The following is a 21,108-nucleotide window of genomic DNA, read 5'->3' on the forward strand; positions in this document are numbered from 1 at the left end:
CTTGTCATCTTGGTTGGGAGGGGCCATCGATCAAGGGTACTTGTATGAGAGGCTATATACCAGGAAGAGGGGAGCTTAGTGAGAGCCACCAACCTTCCCTTGCTTTTGACCCCCATTCCCCTGACCCCGACCCAAGAATCCAACTCACATCTCCATCCCATGTCATTGACCTGTGTCCTGAGTCCTCTGAGACTATCAGGTTCCAAGGAGGGGTGGGGGTGCTTTTCCAGCAGCACCCACAGCCTCCGTCCTGGCATGACTGAATGCAAGAGCTGCTCTGATTGGCCAGCAGCTCTTGTTAGGTGGGACTTATGCCCTCATGTATTGATTCCAGGAGGAGTCTTCATGTGCATTGGTATATCTTCCCGAAATAGTTTGGGACTGTGACAGGCTCTTCAACTAACAGAAAAAGACTCTGATGTCACAAGATTCTATGCGTTATGCCTAACTTGGAGCAGCTTCAGAGGGATTTTGAAGCATTTGATACTTATGCCATGACATGACAGATCTAGCCTTAAAAATATTTAATGAACTTGCCTCCATTGCAGTAGGTTCCAATACTCATGATCACCTGAGAGAACAAAATCTCTCTTCATCTCTATCTTAAATGGGAGACTCTTGCTTTTTAAACTGTGTCTCCAAAGAGATATCTTTTCTGCATCCATTCTGTCAAGCCTCCTCAAGATTTTATAAGTTTCAATAAGATTACCTTTGATCCCTCCAAATGAATGTAGGCTAAGAATGTCTAAACTTTTCTCATAAGATAACTCTTTTGTTCTGCGGTTCTATGCTCAGATCCAAACATCCCTTCATCCAAGTAATTTATATAGATTGATTTCTTTGGCACACTAGTTGCCATATGTTGCCAGCACAAAAATTAACCTTTGATTCCTGCTTTCTGTTTCATATTAATCAACTAATCCTCTATCTGTGCTAATATGTTCCCACTGTACCATATACTGTTGTTCTTCATAATAAACTTTGATGTTGCACGTTTTCAAATGTCTTATAGAAATTTAAGTGCAGAACATCAAATGGTTTCCCTTTATCTATCTTGTTTGTTACTTCCTCAAAACTCTTTAATAAATTAGTGAAATATGATTTCCCTTTCACAGAACTGTGTTGACTTTGTGTGGCAGCTTGACGATTTTTGACGTGTCCTGATTAACAGATTCAAGCATTTCCATATGACAGCCTACATTCCACTGCCATCAAATCTGTCTCGCATTACCATCACTTTAGTCATGTAAAGCCACTTCATCCTTAAATACCCATTACAGATCTTACTCTTAGTACTACTTTCCTTTTCCCCTTTTCAGCATTTTTACTTGTTTAGTACATGTTTATATCTGTCACATTTTCCGGTTCAGGGGGTCACAGACCTAAAATATAAATAAATATGTAAGCGGGTAGGGTGCGTAAGTTAAGCGGGTAAGTGCGTAAATGATGGGTGAAATAAATCGGTGAGGCGGTATGTGGGTAAAGGTGTAGTCTAGGTTGCAGGGTAGGATAGGACAGGCAAGTCAGTAAGGGCCAAGGTAGTTGAGGAAAGTCAGTAAGTGTTAGGATTCCTAATGAAGGACCTTTGCCAGAAATGTTGATTTTCCTGGTCTTCGGATGCTGCCTGACCTGCTGTGCTTTTCCAGCACCAGTCTTGGCTAAAATAGATTGTATCATGTTTCATTTAGGAAATGGTATGTCGATGATCAAGTTGCACTGTTCTACAAACTGTAACAAATGTGTAACTATCCAATTAAACCACTTGAAGATAATCATTTTATCTGATGGACATCTAATCAGATCCAAAATAATTCACACCAGTTTTCAGCATTAATGGGAAAATATCCCTAATTACTATAAATAAGTTTATTCTTTAACAAATGGCAAAAAATGGATTCCTAATTACTACTATAAAACTTGAGCTATACCCTTTAAAACTCCAACAACATAGATAATCATTCATGGATAAGACAGACAGAATCAGATGGCTTGACACAAATATATTATGAGCTGAAAACTGTGGTCAGTAGTGTTTCCTCAGTAGCTATCCAGGTAGGTAGATTGAAACTGTCCAAGGTCTCTGACTCTAACTCAAAGTCAGAGACTTTTTGAAAGAGCAGCTTAGACTGGGGAATTGTACATCCATAGGTCAAACGTCCTGGGCAAGTAAGCAATCTTTATGCTGGTACTTCCGAGGGGTCCAGGAATACATCTTCCGCAATCCTGAAGGGATCCACTGGACCCAAAACACTAACTCTGCTTTCTCTCCACAGATGCTGCCAGACCTGTTGCGTTTTTTCCAGCAATTTCTGTTTTTGTTTCTGCCATCTCGTCTCTTACTATTCAAAGATCATAAGATCTGGACTATCATCTCTAACGTTTATTTTGTAAATAATTGAGAAGCAGTAGCTCCTTGACTCTACATTTCAAAAAAAAAGTTAAATTTCATTCTAATTCCAATGTAGAAAGTATCTATATGTATGTAATGTATGCAATGAAATTCTCTTATTGAAATAGTCCTGCATATAGTGGAATGTCCTAAACTGCTTGGATGTGTATTTTAATTTTTTATGACATGAAACATCTGTTTTTAATGTTTGTGCTCTTTGACATGGTCAGTCTACATTTTTTTGGGAACTTTAAATAGCTTTTTGCTATTTTAAGGGTGCTTGGCTGCCCACCTCAGTCTGCAGTCTTTTATTAAAACAACCAAATCAGTGGGGAGAAAGAATTAAGTAAAGATGTCAAAATTTAACAGATTTTACTAATTATTTCTAACTTGTGATGCTATAAGCTGCACATAAAGAGCAGGTAATTATTGCAAATAAAATGTCTTGTAACTGCTGCCTGTGCAGTAGTGTTCTGTCAACACTTTGCAGCACGTATTGGCTTCTGATGTTGTTGCTGGAATATTTAGCTCTATAATGCTATACTACACCCAGCTGAAGAATGCTGACTGCTGTCATAAGAGTTTCTATAATTGAACGTTGTTCATTTTGTTGGTGATTTGATCCCTAATGGTAGGATGTATTATTTTTTAATTCACTTTCATTTTATTCTTTTATGAGTTATAATTTTGTACTGCATGAATCTTCAAGTAGTGTTGTAGTTCACAGGAATGAAGAACTATGCAAATGCCATTGAGACTAAATGAATGAGAAATGATTTTACCATCTTGCTGAGAATTCTGAAAACACTTCTTAAGAAAATAATTAATACTTGTCTCAAACAAATCTTTTCATTGCTGGCTATACGGGGAAAAGCATTTTTAGTATAGTTGAAACAAAGATGTACATGCAGCACAGATGTTTCAAGATGTTTGTAGATGAACCTAAACAAACTTGATTCATTTCAAAACATTATTGTACGGTGCAAACAGGATAAGTGATTGCCTTTCGTAAAACTGTTCGACAGATATTTATAAAATTCTAGAATGGACATTTTGCAGTGAGCATCTGGGAATTTTTAAATGCCAGTGACTCCTCCCAGTGTGAAATAGAAAGTGGTGTAAATTCACAAGGAGTGCAGCGGTCACCCAAGACTAGATTGGTTCCCCTGGATTGGCTGGTGGGGATTGCCCTGCTAGGATCCTGGTGATTAAGGAGAGGGTTGGCAGGAGCGGATGGGGAGATAGAATTGTATGACTGCAGCAGGAGAGGTCTCAGAATTGTGGAGCTTAGCGGAGCACTATCTACAAACAAATAATAATAAATTTCAAACTTGCTAGTACAGGCATGATGAAAATCCTGTACAATTTTTAGTGAAAATCACAATGTAATTGAATTGCTTGTGCATGTATCATGCGTTTCAATTTATAACCTTATTTCTCAGATAACATAATGAACCTTATGTGTTTTTCCTGTTTTCAAGGTGTTCCTGATAGAGGTTACATGGTCACAGCAAACTAGGAGAAACAGCTTTGCATTTCAGTCCAAAAACTCTAACCAAAAAATCCTCAATTTGACATGAAAATAAAACAATGACATGCATTATCTTGAACAATTTCAGTTATTCACTGTTAAATATATGCCACTGTTCTTACTCCTTCACAGTTTGTTATTTCCATCAGTCTCTATGTAATCTTTGGACACATCGTCCTTAACTCATGTTGGTCTTAACTGTATGCATATGTGCTATTGTCATTGGCTTTTGTCAATGGCTGTTCATCTGGATGATGCTTTTTCACCAGGGAGTATTGTTCCTGTCTCCTTTGACATTGCTTTGGTAGCTGTTATTGTTCTGTTTTTGCAGTTGGCTCACTCTGGACCTCTGGGTCTGATGTGTATTCTGTGTCGGTGTTGTGTTCACCTCTTCCTGGTGAGCCACCTGCAACTGAGAAATAGCTTTTCCAATTGGGCATATGTGCCTGCGGCTGATCACTTCGATCACATACAAATGAGATGACAACAGTTCCATGCAGAGTCCACACTGGGCTGCCTTTTGCTGAGATTGTTCAGTGCCTGTACCCTGACTGGATCTCCAATACTGAAACCCAGCAAAAGTTCAGCAGTCTTGTTAAAATGAAATTTGGCTCTCTGCCACTTCTCCTTGATGTTTATCATTCACACCTGCTACTATTTCTGGATTCAGTAGCCTTAATGCTCTTGGGAGTGTATTTTGAGTGCAACGTGGTATTAGTCTTTGTACTGCACTACCATGGCTTCAGCCCGCGCATTTTGCCATGCAAGGATTACCTTCTATATACCTTTGAGAAATTTGCTAGAATTCTCTCTCATTCCTTTGGAAATTTTCACTGTCGGTCTAGCTTTTCCATTTGATTAGGGATGATGTGTGGTTTTGAATTTCTCAATCTTTCATGAAATGATTGGATTCTTCGCTTGTGAACTGAAGGCCATTGTCATTCCTGACAATGTCAAGAATGTAATAATGACACATTTCACATGGGCTTCTAGTCACTGAACAACAGTTATAATTGAAGTCACCTGGTTCACCTCCAAGTACAGGTAGAAGATCCTTTATCCGAAATGTTCGGGACCAGCTCTTTTTCGGAATTCGGAATTTTTTGGTTTTCAGATGCGTCATAGTTTAACGGTGAATTTTTAAAAAATCTTAATGAGGAGCAGACTTCTAAGTAAGAACATGCCTGACCATGCCCCCCACCCATGTCACATCTGAGTGACACACATCAAGTCAATGTTGACTTGGGGCATTAACAGAGAAACCCCGGGTCTGTCGGTGCTTGGCCATGCACACCCCCACGTCGCATCTGAGTGACACGCATCCAGTGGGTGTTGACTTGGGTTAAGTGTTTGCTCGCCAAACAACCTTGTTAATGAGAAAATAATCTTCACAAAAAACCTTTGGATTTCAGAGCTTTTTGGTTTTTGGATGTTTGGATAAAGAATCTTCTACCTGCAGCCAGAATAGTAGTCAACTGTGATAAGATAATCAGTTTCTACAAGTGTGAAGAGACCTACTCCCAGCTTGGTCCAAGTTTTGTTTGGGATGTTGTGTAATATCCCAGCTCTCTAGTTTAATAAGCTTGGTACTCATTACAAGCATTGCACTGTTTAATAGGGTACTTAATTTTGTTGTTCACACTTGCCCAGCAGAGCACATCCTCAAACTTTCCTCAAACTTAACGAAGTTCCTTGGTGGCTTGCATGGTTGTGCTTTAAAATCTCTGCTCTCAAATCTGTTGGGATAATTACCTTTTTTCCTTTATCCATTATGCCATCACTGTATGCCTAATGTTGTTTTACAGCAGTAGGTATGTCCCTGATATTCTCTGGCAATCCTTCTTTCACTACTACTTACAAAGTTGGAAATTTGCACTTTATCGCTTAGCATGTTTCATTTATTTGTCTGTTATATTCATTATCTCTCTGTTAATGACTTCCAGAGCATGACGAGTTGCTGCTTCACAATGAATCTGGAAGATTTCACTCTCTATTGTAGCATCCTCCACTTTCCCCATTGGGAGGGTTGTTTTTGACAGCATGCCTGCAATATACCCTTGCTTTCCTTGCTTATCAGTCATAATCAGATGCTATATCTTGTAATAAAAGTGACAAATTTTGGAGATACTTTTGAACAGATACTAATGTCTTGAGAAAAATCATTTGAAGTGGCTTATGATTGGACTTTGCTGTCATTTTGTCTTTTCCATTAAACCAAGCAGAGCATCTTTCTGTTTGTGCTAGCACATTGGGTGCGAGCATTTGTTATGAAGATTTGGGTATACTGTACCTTTTAAGAGAGTTAAAAGTTAGCAGAACTACCTGATAGAACCAAGTGTTCAGAACAAGATAGTGGGCGGCACGGTGGCACAGTGGTTAGAGTTGGTTCTTGGATGTTTCAGTGGTTAAAGTCTGTTCAAACCAGAAATATTCAAGCTATTCCATATTCCACTTTCTCACAGATCATAAGCAGATATAGTGGCAGTAGGCAGCACGGTGACACAGTGGTTAGCATTGCTGCCTCACAGCACCAGAGACCCGGGTTCACTTCCCGCCTCAGGCAACTGACTGTGTGGAGTTTGCACATTCTCCCCGTATCTGCGTGGGTTTCCTCCGGGTGCTCCGGTTTCCTCCCACAGTCCAAAGATGTGCAGGTCAGGTGAATTTGCCATGCTAAATTGCCCGTAGTGTTAGGTAAGGGGTAGTTGTAGGGGTATGGGTGGGTTGCACTTTGGCGGGGCAGTGTGGACTTGTTGGGCCGAAGGGCCTGTTTCCATACTGTAAGTAATCTAATACAATATAACATGTAGCCCAGCAGCTAGGGTAGCTGGTTTTCTGGAGATAATAACAAAATTTAAATATGGCCAATCAGTTTAAATTTTACCCAAAAACATACTAAACTCCAATTAAGTTTTAATTTAGTATATTGACAATACTAAAAGCTAATGACACAATATACTTTGGGGTATAAAACAAAAAAAAGAACAGTTGGGAGGAGAACTGACAAGCCACCAACACATACAGACTGCTCAGAGAATAGCTCTCTTAATGATACCTTTATTGATTAGTGACCTGTAAAACATAATCCCAATGAAGAAGAAAAAAAGACAAGAGAAGATTCAATAGCTGCCTGGTTTTGTAATTTGAATTTTTGGTAAATCTTAATCAGGCATTTTATCAGACTAGTATTATAGAAGGGAAAGTAAAAGATAGGTTAGAGGAAGGAGTTGTAAATAGTTGTTAGTTAATTATTCTCTGATATACTTTAAGAAATAAAATTGTTAAGTTTTACTTCTTGGCATCTTGAACTTCCACAGATTACTGCACAAGATAAACCTTGTGTTGCTGGTTTAAATTAAGCAGGAGGATTTAAACAATGTCGTAACAATTTGGGGGTCATCGCTGGGATTTGAATGGTTTGGGGAATTTTGTCGGTGATTTGAATAGTTTGGGTCTTGGATTTGTGATTTGAACGGATTTAGACAGATTTGAATAGATTTGGGGTACAAGAAAGCCCAGTAGATTTAAACACTTGCAGGTTAGTGTCCTAGATCTTTAAATAAAGTGTAGGTGAGACAATTTGTTTTATTTCGGTGAATTGATTAAAGTAAAAGTGAGAGAAATGCCTCTTAAAATTGCTGAAGAGGTCTGGGATTTGAAGATGATTCTCAAATTTGCCAAGAAAATTTAGAAGGAAAGAAATAGGTCATACTTTTAGAATTAGCAAATAAGTTAGATTTGGGTTTTCCCAAGGACACAAGTAAAGCTGAAATTGTAAGGGAATTACTCAAACACTGAGGTGTGTCGGAGAAATAGACAAGTGCAGTAGAGGTAGAAAAACTTAAATTACTATTGAGGAAAATGGAGTCAGAAGATAAACAATGAGAGATAGAAAGAGAAAGAGAGAGAAGAAAGAGAAAGAGAGAAAAGAGTGAGAGGAAAAAGAGAGAGAGAATGTTCTTAGCTGAGCAAAGAGAGTGAGAAGAAAGGGAGAGACAAAAAGAGAGAGAATTTGAACTTGAGAAGTTGTGACTTAGTCAGCAAAGTCAAGTGAACAGGATGGAGATTAAAAGAGAAGGTAGTGATGCATATAAATATGTCAAAACTCTGCCACATTTTGATGAGAAAGATGTTGAAGCCTTCTTCATTTCATTTGAAAAATTGGATAGGCAGATGAAGTGGTCCGAGGATTTATGAGTAATGCTAGTTCAGGCTAAACTGATAGGCAGAGCTAGTGAGGTATTTGCCGTGCTGTCAGATGAGGGGTCAAGAGATTATGAAGAGGTTAAACAGGCTGTTTTAAGTGCTTATGAATTGGTATCAGAAGCATATAGACAGCAGTTCAGAAACACAAAGAAGGAACTAGGTCAGACTTATGTTGAGTTCGAAAGAATTAAATATAGTCATTTTGATAGATGGGTGGAGGCTTTGAAAATTGATAAGACCTTTGAGACTCTACAAGAGATTATTCTGTTGGAGGAGTTTAAAAGCTCACTTCCAGAGATGGTAAGAATTCATATGGAAGAACAGAAAGTTCAGGAAGTGAGAAGGGCAGCAGAATTTGCAGATTAATACATGTTCGTGCATAAGCCATGCTTCTAGCCAAACTTTTGTTCTGTGAGGGATAGAAGTTGGGAGAAGGGGAGATCCTACACTACGAAAACAAGAGTAGAGAACACTGGTAAGATTTTACCACATGTTAAAGAAGCCTAAAAGGGTGATAAGGAGGTGAAAGGCCTCAGGTGTTTTCACTGTAATAATGTGGGACACAGAAAATTACAGTGTCGGTGCTTTCAAAGGGCACTGCGAAAAGGTGGTTTCACTACCAAAGGATGGACACGTAGAGTCACAGTGCTGGTTGTCAAAGAAAGGCAGTGTAGAAAAAATTGTGGTAAAAGAAGCTAAGCTTGTGGCATTGGTGAAAGTAGTAAAGAAAACCCCAAGAAGAACTAAGGAGCTGCATTTGAGTGCACAGCCTAGGCAAGGGCTGGGTATGGAGTTAATACCTGATCTCTACAAAGAGTTCACCTCTTTGGGTAAAGTTTACTCAGAAAGAATGGGGGAGAAGGACAAGAAGTTATAATTTTGAGAGATACAGGATCTCACCAGTCGCTGATATTAAAGGTTGAGCAAATATGTGCTCTTTCCGATCTGTTACTCAAGAGTGTGGTAATTTGTGGGATGGATGGATAGAAATTTAGCATTCCCCTACGTAAGATCAGGTTGGAGTGCTAAGTCAAGACTGGAGAAGTTACAGTGGGAGTGATTGACAGAGTGTCAGTTCCAGGAATTCAGGTCGTTCTTGGGAATGATTTGGCAGGATCTAAGGTGGGAGTGACACCCCTTGTGGTGGAGAAGCCCAAGGAAGACCAAGAAACTGAGGAGTTAAAACAGAAATATCCTGGTGTTTTCCCAGACTGTGTAGTAACCAGATCCCACTATCATAAGTCACAGCATGAAGCAAAAACTAAAGAGAAAGATGAAGGAGTTGAAGTTCAGTTAGCTCTGTTTGACGTAATGGTGCAGGAAAAACCTGAACAGGCAGAGGGTCAGACAGAAGTATTTAGTCCTGAAAGGTAAAGGGACTTGCAACAGCAAGACAAGACAATAAAAGATATATTTGTGGATACATACTCCGAAAAGGAGGCAGAGAACATTCTGGAGATTATCTGAAAGATAAAATCCTAAAATGGAAATGGAGACCACGGCAGGCTAGTGCAGAGGAGAAATGGGCCAAAGTGCACCAGATTTCTTTGCTGCTAGCATACAGACAGGAAGTATTATGGGTAGCACATGAACTACCTGTAGGAGATCACCAAGGTGTAGGAAAGACTCAGGCTAAGATACAAAAACATTTTTATTGGCCTGGAATGCACAAGGATGTAGTTACCTATTGCTGTTCATGTTATACATACCAAATGGTAGGGAAGCCACAGGCGGTAATAAAACCAGCACCTTTGTTGCCAATTCCCACATTTGAAGAACCTTTCACATGGGTTATAAATAACTGATTTGGTCCCCTCCGGAGAACTAAAAGTGGGAACCAGTTCTTGTTAACCATAAAGAATGTGTCTACCAGATTTCAAGAGACAATTCCATTTCGAAGTATTAAGGCTAAAAAGGTGGTAGGGGAGTTAGTAGCTTTCTTCACACGGTATGGGCTACCCGGAGAGATTCAGTCAAACCAATGGTGAAATTTTACTGCTAGGCTGTTTAAGAAGGTTATGGATAGCTTAGGTATACAGCACTTTAAATCTAGTGCGTATGATATGAATCCCAGGGAGCTTTCAGAAGCCGGTATCGAACCTTGAAGACCATGTTGAGAGCATACTGTCAGGATTACCCGAATGCTTGGGATAAAGATATCCCATTCATATTGTTTGCCGTTAGAGATGCCCCAAATGAATCTACTCAGTTCACTCCCTTCAAGGTAATATTCGGGCATGAAGTGGGAGGCCCTTTGAAATTAATTAAAGGAAAAAATGACAGGACTAAGGTTGGAGATCTCACACTTAGATTATGTATCAGAGGTGAGGGAGCGACTAAATTGAGTAGATGAGTTAGTGAAACTGCATCGAAAGAGGACATGGCATAGAATGAAGCAGGTGGCAGATAAAAGCTCTGAGACTCGGACATTTTCCCAAGGGGATGATGTGTTAGTACTGTTACCAGTGATGGGAGATCCCTTCAAAGCCAGGTTTAGTAGTCGCGATCAAATTGAGAAAAAGGTGAGTCAGGTGAACTATCTAGTAAGATGCCAGATAGGAAACAAAGTTATCAGGTATGTCATGTGAACATGCTGAAACTGTATTATGCTAGAGAGAAAGAACTGGAGAAACAAGTATTAGTTACTGCCCTGCAGAGTGAGGAATCAAATCCAGATGATGTGGATTTTGATGTGTCTCAAAATAGATTTAAAAATGAAGAAGTCCTTGAGGAGTGGGATAGGTTAATAAGCTACCTGTCTCAGGAGCATAGAACACAGTTGAAAGATTTGTTACTGCAGTATAAGGACATATGTAAGAATCAGATGGGGAAGACTAATGCTATTGTACATGAAATAGACGTAGGGAACACTGCTCTGATAAAACAATACCCCTATCAGCTTAATCTTTTCAAAGCTAAACAGATCCACATGGAGGTGGAGGCCATGTTCGATGAGGACATCATCGAACCAAGCCACAGTGAGTGGAGTTCGCCGATCGTCTTAGTTCCGGACTGGAGTCAACGATTCTGTGCAGATTACTGGAAGGTCAATGCCGTTACAAAATCAGACGCATATCCAATTCCTAGATTGGAGGACTGTATCGAGAAAGTCGGACAAGCCAGTAACATGACCAAGTCCGACTTAATGCATGGTTACTGGCAGCTACCTTTATCAGAGAAGGTGAAAGAAATTTCTGCTTTTGTAACTCCAAATTGGCTATATCAATTTAAAGTGATGCCCTTTGGATTGAAGAATGCACCCACCACATTCCAAAGACTCATGAACAGAGTTGTAATTGGGTTAACAAACTGTGCAGTCTATTTGGACAATGTGGCAATCTTTAGTAAGTCCTGGAAAGATCACATAGTACAGTTGGAAGAGCTTTTTGAATGACTATGAGAAGCAAAACTAGTGATAAACTTAAATAAAACTGAATTCACTGAAAGCAGAGATGACATTCTTGGGACATAACATCGATCATGGAAGGTTGACCCCATGGAATTCAAAGATGAAGGCCATCGAGGAATTTCCACGACCAATCTCCAAGAAAGAGGACTCAGCAAATTCTATTGGAAGTTTGTTCCAGGCTTCAGCAGTGTAGTGGCACCGTTAGCCGATTTGCTGAAGAAGAACAAGTTTCGGTGGACAGGACAATGCCAGGAGACATTCGACCACCAAACTTTTCAAAACCTTTTAGAGTCGCCAGTGATGCTAGTGACATAGGAGTTGGAGCTGTACTCCTACAAGAAGATGAGAATGGGATTGAACTGCCACTTGGTTACTTTTCGAAGAAGATCAACATCCACAAGAGGAAATACTCCATGATTGAAAAGAACTATTGAGTTTGGAACTGGCCTTACAACATTTTAATGTGTATATCATGAACATTGTGTCGGAGATGGTGGTGTACACGGATCACAATCCGCTTACATTCTTAGAACGCTTTAAGGACAAGAATATGAGATGATTTCGTTGGAGTCTTATGTTACAGAAATTTCATTTAAAAATTGTACATGTTGAGGGTCATAAGAATGCAATTGTAGATCGGTTATCGCGGATTTAACTGATAAAGTTTAGCTGATATTTATATATATATGGGAAGATGGGCTGAGGCACTTGGGGTTGTTTTCATTGGAGAAAAGAAGGTTTAGGGGTGATTTGATAGAGGTGTACAAGATGATTAGGGGGTTAGATCGGGTTGACAGTGAGAACCTTTTTCCACGTATGGAGTCAGCTATTACAAGGGGGCATAGCTTTAAATTAAGGGGGGGTAGATATAGGACTGATGTTAGGGGTAGGTTCTTCACTCAGCGAGTCGTAAGTTCATGGAATGCCCTGCCAGTAGCAGTAGTGGACTCTCCCTCTTTATGGGTATTTAAGCGGGCATTGGATAGGTATATGCAGGATAGTGGCTTAGTGTAGGTTAGGGGTGCTTTGATCGGCGCAACATCGAGGGCCGAAGGGCCTGTACTGCGCTGTAATGTTCTATGTTCTATGTTCTATGTTCTATGTTAAGGTGAGCTTAGATTAAAGTTATCTGTATCTTAGGGTAATATGTTTGAAGAGTAGAAAAAAGAAGCCATCTTTTCATTATGATGGTTCATTTTTTTCTTAAGGTGGAAGGTGTTATGAAGGTGTGGGTGCACTGTCCCTTTAAGACAGTTAAAAGCTAACAGAACAACCTGACAGCACCAAGTGTTCTAAATAAGATACAATGTAACGTGGTCCAGCAGCGAGGGTAATTGGTTGCCTAGAGACAAAAGCAAATTCAAATATGGCTAATCAGTTTAGATTATACCCTAAAACATCAAGTTCCAATCAAGTTCAAATTTAGTATATTGACAATATTAAAAGCCAATGGCACAATCCAATGTTTTGGGGTATAAAACAAAAAAAAAGAACAGTTGGGAGGAGAACTATCAAGCTACAAACACATGTAGACTGCCTGCAGAATAGCTCTCTTAAAGATACCTTTATCAATCAATGACTTGTGAAACATAATCCCTAAGAAGGAGAAAAGAAGACAAGAGAAGATTTAACAGCTGCCTGGTTTTGAAATTTGAATTCTTGGTAAATCTTAATCAGGGGTTTTATCAGACTAGTATTATAGAAGGGAAAGTAAAAGATAGGTTAGAGGAAGGAGTTGTAAATAGTTGTTAGCAAATTATTCACTGGTATACTTTTAGAAATAAAGTTGTTATTTTTTACTTTAGATAGTTCTTGGCCTCTCAAATATTCACAGATTACTGCATGGGATAAATCTTTTCTGTGTTGCTGGTTTAAATTAAACAGTTTATCCTGTCTTCTAACACTTTGTTGTGTTAAGGTTGCTCCAAATTCTGTTTCACTGGAGTCACATTGCAGGGTTACTTCATTGTATGTATAATAGTATTTCAGTACTGGCGATGCCATTAGTCTTTACTTGATTTTGATGAATTCTATTCTTCTGTGGCCCAATACCACTGCACTTTCAACCTCCAATAGTCAAAAACCATGCCTTACCTATTAACTTGATTGAACTAACCTGTTGTATGATGTATAGTGATTCATCAGAATCTTTAGTCATTATCTCTCCATTGGCCATCTGTAATTCCTTGTTGGCTTCTTTTTTGCCTTGCAATTGTATGCAAGGTGATTAAATACTTACAAGTAGAACACCCGTGTCCCATGCTGGAGAGGCCTTCTTATTTGCATGATGCCTTCTGCAGTATTTACATTGACCCTTTTGTCTGTGATCGTACTACACTGTTTGCCTTCAGTATCTTTCAGCATAATGGTCTGTTCTGGTGTTTCAGGTAATGATTCATAACCTTAGCATTTCTGCACAAATCAATTGTTCTCTTGACTGTAAGTTTGTTTTCTTTCACTGGGCATTTCTTGATTGGATCTCTTATCATAGTATAATCCAGCCTCCATTGAGCAAATTCACAAGTTTCTGCAAACTGCGTTAATGATTTTATATATCAATCAATGGATTCTTTTTCAATTTGTTCTCTGCTATTGAATACATACTGTACATATGTAACATTTAATTGAGGCTCAAACCATAGTTTTTTTTCTTTTCTTCAGTGATATTTCGGATGGTGTATGTTTTGAAGCAGTCTCTTATCAACAGTGATAAAAGTGCAGTCACTTGTTCTAACTTGCCGAATAAATCCATAGATACTGCATAATTCTGTCATTGTACATGAAATAATTCCCAGCTCTGCCTCATATCCACGGTAATTTGAATAGGGGCTTGGGAAATAGGGAGAACCTGCAGCAGCTTTCTCTAGATCAATAGTTACACAGTGATTGCTGTTTGTTTTTTAATATAGTGACAGCTCCCAGCTCTACAGCTCGGCTTTTTAATTCCAGCTTTGGAAACTCACCACATCTGAAACCAAGGGCTGAATCTTTGCCAAGGGTCATTTCCCATTTCCATTGAGCTTAATGGAGGGTTTCTCTGTGTGAGCCCTAGCAGGTTTTTTGACTTCTCGAACTTAGAGAAAATGAGGACTGCAGATGCTGGAGATCAGAATTGAAAAGTCTTGTGCTGGAAAAGTACAGCAGGTCAGGCAATATCCAAGGAGCAGGAGAATCGATGTTTCAGGTGTAAGCCCTTCATCAGGAATGTGGGGGTGGGGAAGAGCTGAGAGATAGATGGTGGGGTGGGGCTAGGGAGAGGATAGCTGGGAAAGTGATAGGAAGATGGAGGTGGGGGCGTGATGATGATAGGTTGGAGGGGAGTATGGAACAGATAGTTGGGAAGGAAGATGGACAGGTGTGACAGGTCAAGAGGGCAGTGCCGAGTTGGAGGGTTTCATCTGAGATGAGGTGGGAAGAGGGGAGCTGAGGAAACTGGTGAAGTCAACATTGATCCCATGTGGTTGGAGGGTCCCAAGGCAGAAGATGAGGCGTTCTTCCTCCAGGCATCAGGTGGCTTGGATTTAGTGGTGGAGGAGGCCCAGGACTTGCATGTCTTTGAGTGGGAGGGGGAGATTAAGTGGTTGGCCACAGGGTGGTGAGGTTGTTTAGTGAATGTGTCCCAGAAATATTCCATAAAACATTCTGCAAGTTGGTATCCTGTCTCCCCAGTGTAGAGGAGACCACATCGAGAGCAATGGATACAGTAGATGAGGTGTTTGGATGCACAGAAAAATCTCTGCTGGATGTTGAAGGATCCTTTGGGGCCTTGGACAGAGGTGAGGGGGCAGGTGTGGACACAGGTTTTACACCTCTTGTGGCAGCAAGGGATGGTGCCGGGAGTGGAGGATGGGTTGTTATTGGTGATGGTGGGGAGTAGGGGGGTGGGGTTGGTGGGGAATAAGCAATCATTTGTTCATGATTGTGCTTCAATCTAAACAAATTAGACAGTGAACTGAAACATGAGTATAATTGATCAGGTTTTACCCCCAGGTCTGGTACTTAATTGAATAAATCTTGCCAACATCTCTTCTAAATAAAACTATACTTTTTATTGACAAGTGTATAGAATGAGCTACCAGAGGGAGTGCTGGAGGCTGGTATATTTACAACATTTAAAAGGCATCTGGATGGGTATATGAATGAGAAGGGTTTGGCGGGATTTGGGCCAAGTGCTGGAAAAAGGGACCAGGTTAACTTAGTATATCTAGTTGGCATGGACGAGTTGGACCTAAGGGTCTATTTCCATGCTGTACATCCCTATGGCTGTATATATTTGCATATTCATCACTGGTAGAATCTAACCCAGAAGAAACTCTAAAGTTGTACTAGATTATTAAAACTGTTATGCAATATACCCAGACACTTCTACACTGAACAGGTATAGTTAGGATTTCTCCTTCATTACACTAATATTTAGATTGTACCTTGATACTCATGTGACAAAACCCTTTTACATTTCTGATGTATTACCTGTCCAATGTCCAGGTGCAGATGAGTTGTATCCCAGGCTGCTGGGAGATGAGGGAGGAAATTGCGTGTGTCCTGATCCAAATCTTCAGTTTGTCTCTGGCTGCAGGAGAAGTACCAGAAGACTGGAGGCAAGCTAATATGGTTCCAGTTTACAAGAAGGCTGGTAGAGTTATACCAGAGAACTACAGACCAGTGAGTCTAACATCAGTGGTAGGGAAAATGAATTAATCTCCATTTGCAGAGGCAAGGTTGATAGTCAGCACAGCTTTGTCAGAGGGAGGTCATGCCTGAAATACCTGGTAGAATTTTTTTGAAGAGTGACCAAGTGTTTAGATGATGCCAGGGCAGTTGATATAATGTATATTGATTACAGTAAGACCTTCGACAAGGTCCCATATGGGCATTTGATAAAAAAGGTAAAAGTTCAAGGGACCTAAAATAACTTGGCAAGTTAGATCCAAAACTAGCTTATTGACAGGAGACAGATGGTAATGGTAAGGCTGTTGGTGTGACTGGAACCTGGTGTGCAGTGACATACCACAAGTGCTGAGTCCATTTTTTAAAATATTTATTTATAAATGATGTAGAAGAACATTTGTGGGAATGATATAAGTAAGTTTACAGATGACACAAAGATTGGCCGGTGGTTGACACTGAGGAATGTGTTAGGCTTCAGAAGAGTATGAACAGATTGGTCTGATGGGCACTGGAATTTGGAAAGAGAAACAAGACAGGAGTGTACTTAATGAATGGCAAGACACTAGTAAGCTCAGAGGAACAGAGACCGTGAGGTGCTGGTCCACAGATCCCTGACGGTGGCAGGACAGGTTAATAAAATAGTTAAATGGGCATATGGGACACTTGCCTTTATCAAGATTATAAGAGCAGGGAGATCATGTTGGAGTTTTACAGAATTTTAGGTCAGTCCATGGCTGGAGTAATGCGTACAGTTCTGATCACCACACCATGGGAAGGATGTCATTGCACTGGAGGGGGTGCAAAGTAATTTTTGCCTGGGATTGAGCAGTTTAGCTATGAAGAGGGGTCGGATGAGCTTGGATTGTTTGCTTTAGAGCAGGTCTGGGGAGACCTGTTGGCGGTGTCTAAGATTGAGGAATGTGGTCAGGATTAATAGAAAAAACTGATCCCCTTAGTCGAAGAGTTAGTAACAAAAGGGAATACTTTTAGACTGAAAGGCAGGAGGTTGAGAGTGAACTTGAGGGAAAAACATTTTCACGAGAGGGTGAGAAGTCTGAAATGCATTGCCTGGGAGGGTGGTTGAGGCATGCAACCTGACAATCTTTAGTAAGTATTTGGATGAAGTGTCATAGCATTCAAGATTACAGACTTAGTGCAGGAAAGTGATAGTAGTATATTTTTGGTGGTACAGACTCAGTGAGTCCTCTTCTGTGCTGTATGATTCTGATTCTGTGATTTTGCATTGAGTCCCCAAGGACTGATCACTAGTTTGAAGTCCACATAGCTACCTTCAGCTCAATAGCACATGTATAATTCCAACTATAACTCTTGGCTCTGAACATCTGCCTACTGTGGTCAAGTTTCTCATCATCTCCTCCTTATCTACCTATCAATCAGTCATACAACTGCAAAAATAAGAATTCTTACTTTTGGCAACAGAAAAGTGGTTATTTGTGAATTTAAGTGTTTATTGTGGAGCTGATGTATCAAATAAAGTTAAAATGAGCTAGAGACATTCAGCTGTATCTGGGGAGAAAGGAAAACAGGGTTAATGTTTCTGGTCTTATGATATTTTGTCAGAACTAGATGACATTACAGATAAATGCAAGCTTTATCATCAGCAATTTGAGTCAAATTAATAATTTTGTTTGCAATCCTCCAGAGCTGAGCAAAGTCATTTCAGAACAAAATTAGATAACTCTTCTCTTTTATCAACAAAGTAGTCATGGGTTTGTACATAAATCATAAATAATTTGGAGAAAGTTTGTTAAAGTTCGTAAGTTGAGTTTTTAGTCTATTGGAGAACTCTGCGTAACAACCGCGTTTGAAAGTTGCCTCACATTCTTTGCAGTACTTGTTTCATTATTGAAATTTGTCTTGCATTTCATCAAAGCTTGCATTCTCTCATGATCTTAATCTATAAAAACATTCCAAATTCTGTAATCTGACTTTCTCCCATGGACTCTCTACTCCCATGACCATACGCGAAAAACAATCAACAAAATGAAAGCAAAATTCTGCAGACTCTTAAAATCTGAAATAAACACAGATAATGATGGAGATACTCAGCAGGTCTGGCAACATCCGTGGAGAGAGAAATAGAGTTATTATTTTGAGCCCAGAATGACTCCTCTTCAGAATGGAATCGAAGAAATTGAAAGAAGTATGAAAGTGTAGTTATTAGAGGCTTATGGGAGAGTTTACTTCAGGAATGTATATAAAAGGTTTATGTTTGATGGGATATGGTAAGGGAGCTGTGAAATGGTTGGGGATGGCCTCACCTCATGATCAAGATCATGGGAATAGATGGGAGATAACATGTTTGAGGGATATAAAAGCTTATAGGGAGGAGACTTGGAGAGAATAGAACTGGACTGAGTTCAGATATGAGAGCGCAAAAGGAGCTGGGAAAATCATATTTTGGCTAGCGTAACATTACCAGTTTGCATAACTCACAACTACGGAGCTTTCATAATCTTTTTGAATAAGCCAACCCTGTGCTTCCAAAAACAATAAGTTGATAATTAAAAATATAGTTTATGTTCCAGAGGGTCTTGTGGTGCAGGGATAATGTTCTTATTTCTGCACCAGAAATTTGAATTCAAATTCCACCTGTCCTGAAGTGTGCCAAAACAGGTTTATGAAAATAACTATTGCTTATGTTCTTGATTTTTCTGACCATGCCTTTTGGACAATAATAAAAAAACTTTTTTTTTTATATGGTGGAAGTATCACACTTATTTTTTAAGGTCCCCACAAAGTTCTGAGTTATATTGTTAGTTACTAGACATTTTTAGTTGCAGAATTCACACTCTATTCTGCAATCTTGGTGTAAGGCCAACCTTACACTCAGGTTAGACACAGAAGGGTTAAATCCTGAGGTAACAGACTGGAACTGTGGAACAAAAGGAATCCAGTATCCCAGGCAGACATATCTGAACTGCTAGCGGAAGGATAAATACAATGTGAACAGAAGGTTAGCCTTCAGGAATACAATGAAGAGGTAGTCATATTTCAGTTGTAAGGGTAATTGCTCAAATGCCATCTGCATTACACCTGAACAGTGCACCATACATTGGTCTTAGATGGTGCATAGCATAAAGTTACCTCAAAGATACTGAAGGTGAGTGTTAAATTATGAAAACTGGTTTCTTAAATTTGACTGTGTCCACTCATGTTTGGAAGTTTGTGTAATGACTTATTAAAAATGTGGGAAGTGCACTGAATAAAAAAAAAGTGGAGGTAAAATAAAAATTTGACTCTGTGACAAGAAACAAATCCATGGTGCTGGTTGCATGTTCCTGAGTTTGGAGATGGTATTTAATTCAGGTGGCCGAAATCTTGCCTGCTAACTGGGGAAGTTGGTGAATGTCCCAGATTGCCTCCTTTGAGGGTGTACCATGTTAAGAGCCAGCCAGTTATTTCAGTGGCCAGTGGTGAGCCTTCCTCTGGAACATGGGATGCAAAATCTTCCACAGAGCTGCCAGCTAATTAGAGGGACACAGCTGAGTAAGGTCTGATGGGGGTCACAGGGTTGACACCAGGTGAGGAGGAAAGAGGGGAGGATGTAAAGATGGGTGTTTGCTTTCAGTAGGCCCTTGACGTTCTTGATTGAAAGCTGAGTGCCCAATAATGAGGGACAATTTCACCACTAACAACAGCCCTCTCTGCCATCATTTCCCATCAGAGACACTTGAAGCAAACATGCCAGGTTTCTTCCTCAGTGCCTGATTGCTTTATCTGGCACTGGCAATTGGATGAGAACCTAAAGTAGACATTAACTAACATGAAACATCTTGCTCCAGATTTACTTGGGGGGCAGGACATTAAATTTCACTCCATATGTTGTTTTGCAGTGGTGTTCCAGACAAATTAAATTTGGGTCCAATATTCCTCTAATTTTTTTTATGAATATCCAAGAAATTGATGTAATTAGTCCATTATGAATTTTGCAGATGATGACAAAAGTATAAAGACCTCAGAAAGAATATTAAGGATATTTCCCAGGATATTAGCGCAGATATAGGACTTCAGTTATGAAGAGAGGTTGGAAGATTCTCCTTGCAAGGAATAAGATTGAGAGCTGACCTGACAGATGATGAAGAGCTTTGATGCTGAATCTTAAAAATGCCTCTGGCAATTGGAATAACAAAGGCCATAGATTTAAAATGATTGGCAAATTATCCATAGAGTTGGCAAGATCAGGCCTACTTTCCCTGAAAGGATGATCAATGCTGATTCTAGCAATCATTTTAAAAAGATTTTGGACAGGTACTTGAGGGCAAAGAACATGCACGATGGTGGAAAAAGGTGAGAGTGTGGAGCTAAGCAAAGAGCCACCCGTAAATAATGGGCTGTAGGCCTCTGTGGTTGTGTGAGGCCAAGAGGAGTTATTTCCTGTAGTGGAGAATTCCAGATAAAGGCAGCACAACTCTAAAATCAGAAATGGACAATTTGGGACTAAAATCAGGAAACATTATTTCACACCAAGGGCACTGGAAGTATTAATGTAAGTGATATATATTCTGGGTCACTTGAAATTTTCAGGACTCAGATGAACAGATTTACATTCTGTAAGGGTGTCAAGGGATATGAACCAAAGATGGATAAATAAAGCTGAGTTACAAATCAGCTATTTTCTCATTAAATGTTGGAAATGGATTGAGAAGCTGGATAGCCACTAATATACCAAAACCAAGAGGAATTGTGAAGAAAATTTTTCATGTCCTAATTCTAGCAACATTTTATGATTGAATTGCAATAATGCATTTAGAACATCTTCATGACAGATTTGTGAAATCAGCTACACACAAACAGGGAAACTTTATTTCCATCTTTGCACCTTTTCTCTTGGATTGTGAGCAAACCTGCCATTTATTTTTAATGCCGAGTTTCCCGAGAAAG

General features: G+C 39.6%; 1 protein-coding gene across 1 annotated transcript in view; it reads left to right on the forward strand.

Annotated features, from left to right (window-relative positions):
* The first annotated feature begins 2,987 nt into the window (after positions 1-2,987).
* Positions 2,988-21,108, forward strand: part of LOC140493662 (protein inscuteable homolog) — a 422,044-nt gene continuing 403,923 nt past the window's right edge. The window contains exon 1 of the mRNA XM_072592362.1: positions 2,988-3,020. The gene's annotated coding sequence lies outside the window, so the exon portion shown is untranslated. The remainder of the gene's footprint in view (positions 3,021-21,108) is intronic.

The sequence above is a fragment of the Chiloscyllium punctatum genome, chromosome 22, assembly GCF_047496795.1.
Source record: "Chiloscyllium punctatum isolate Juve2018m chromosome 22, sChiPun1.3, whole genome shotgun sequence".
Classification (NCBI taxonomy): Eukaryota; Metazoa; Chordata; class Chondrichthyes; order Orectolobiformes; family Hemiscylliidae; genus Chiloscyllium; species Chiloscyllium punctatum.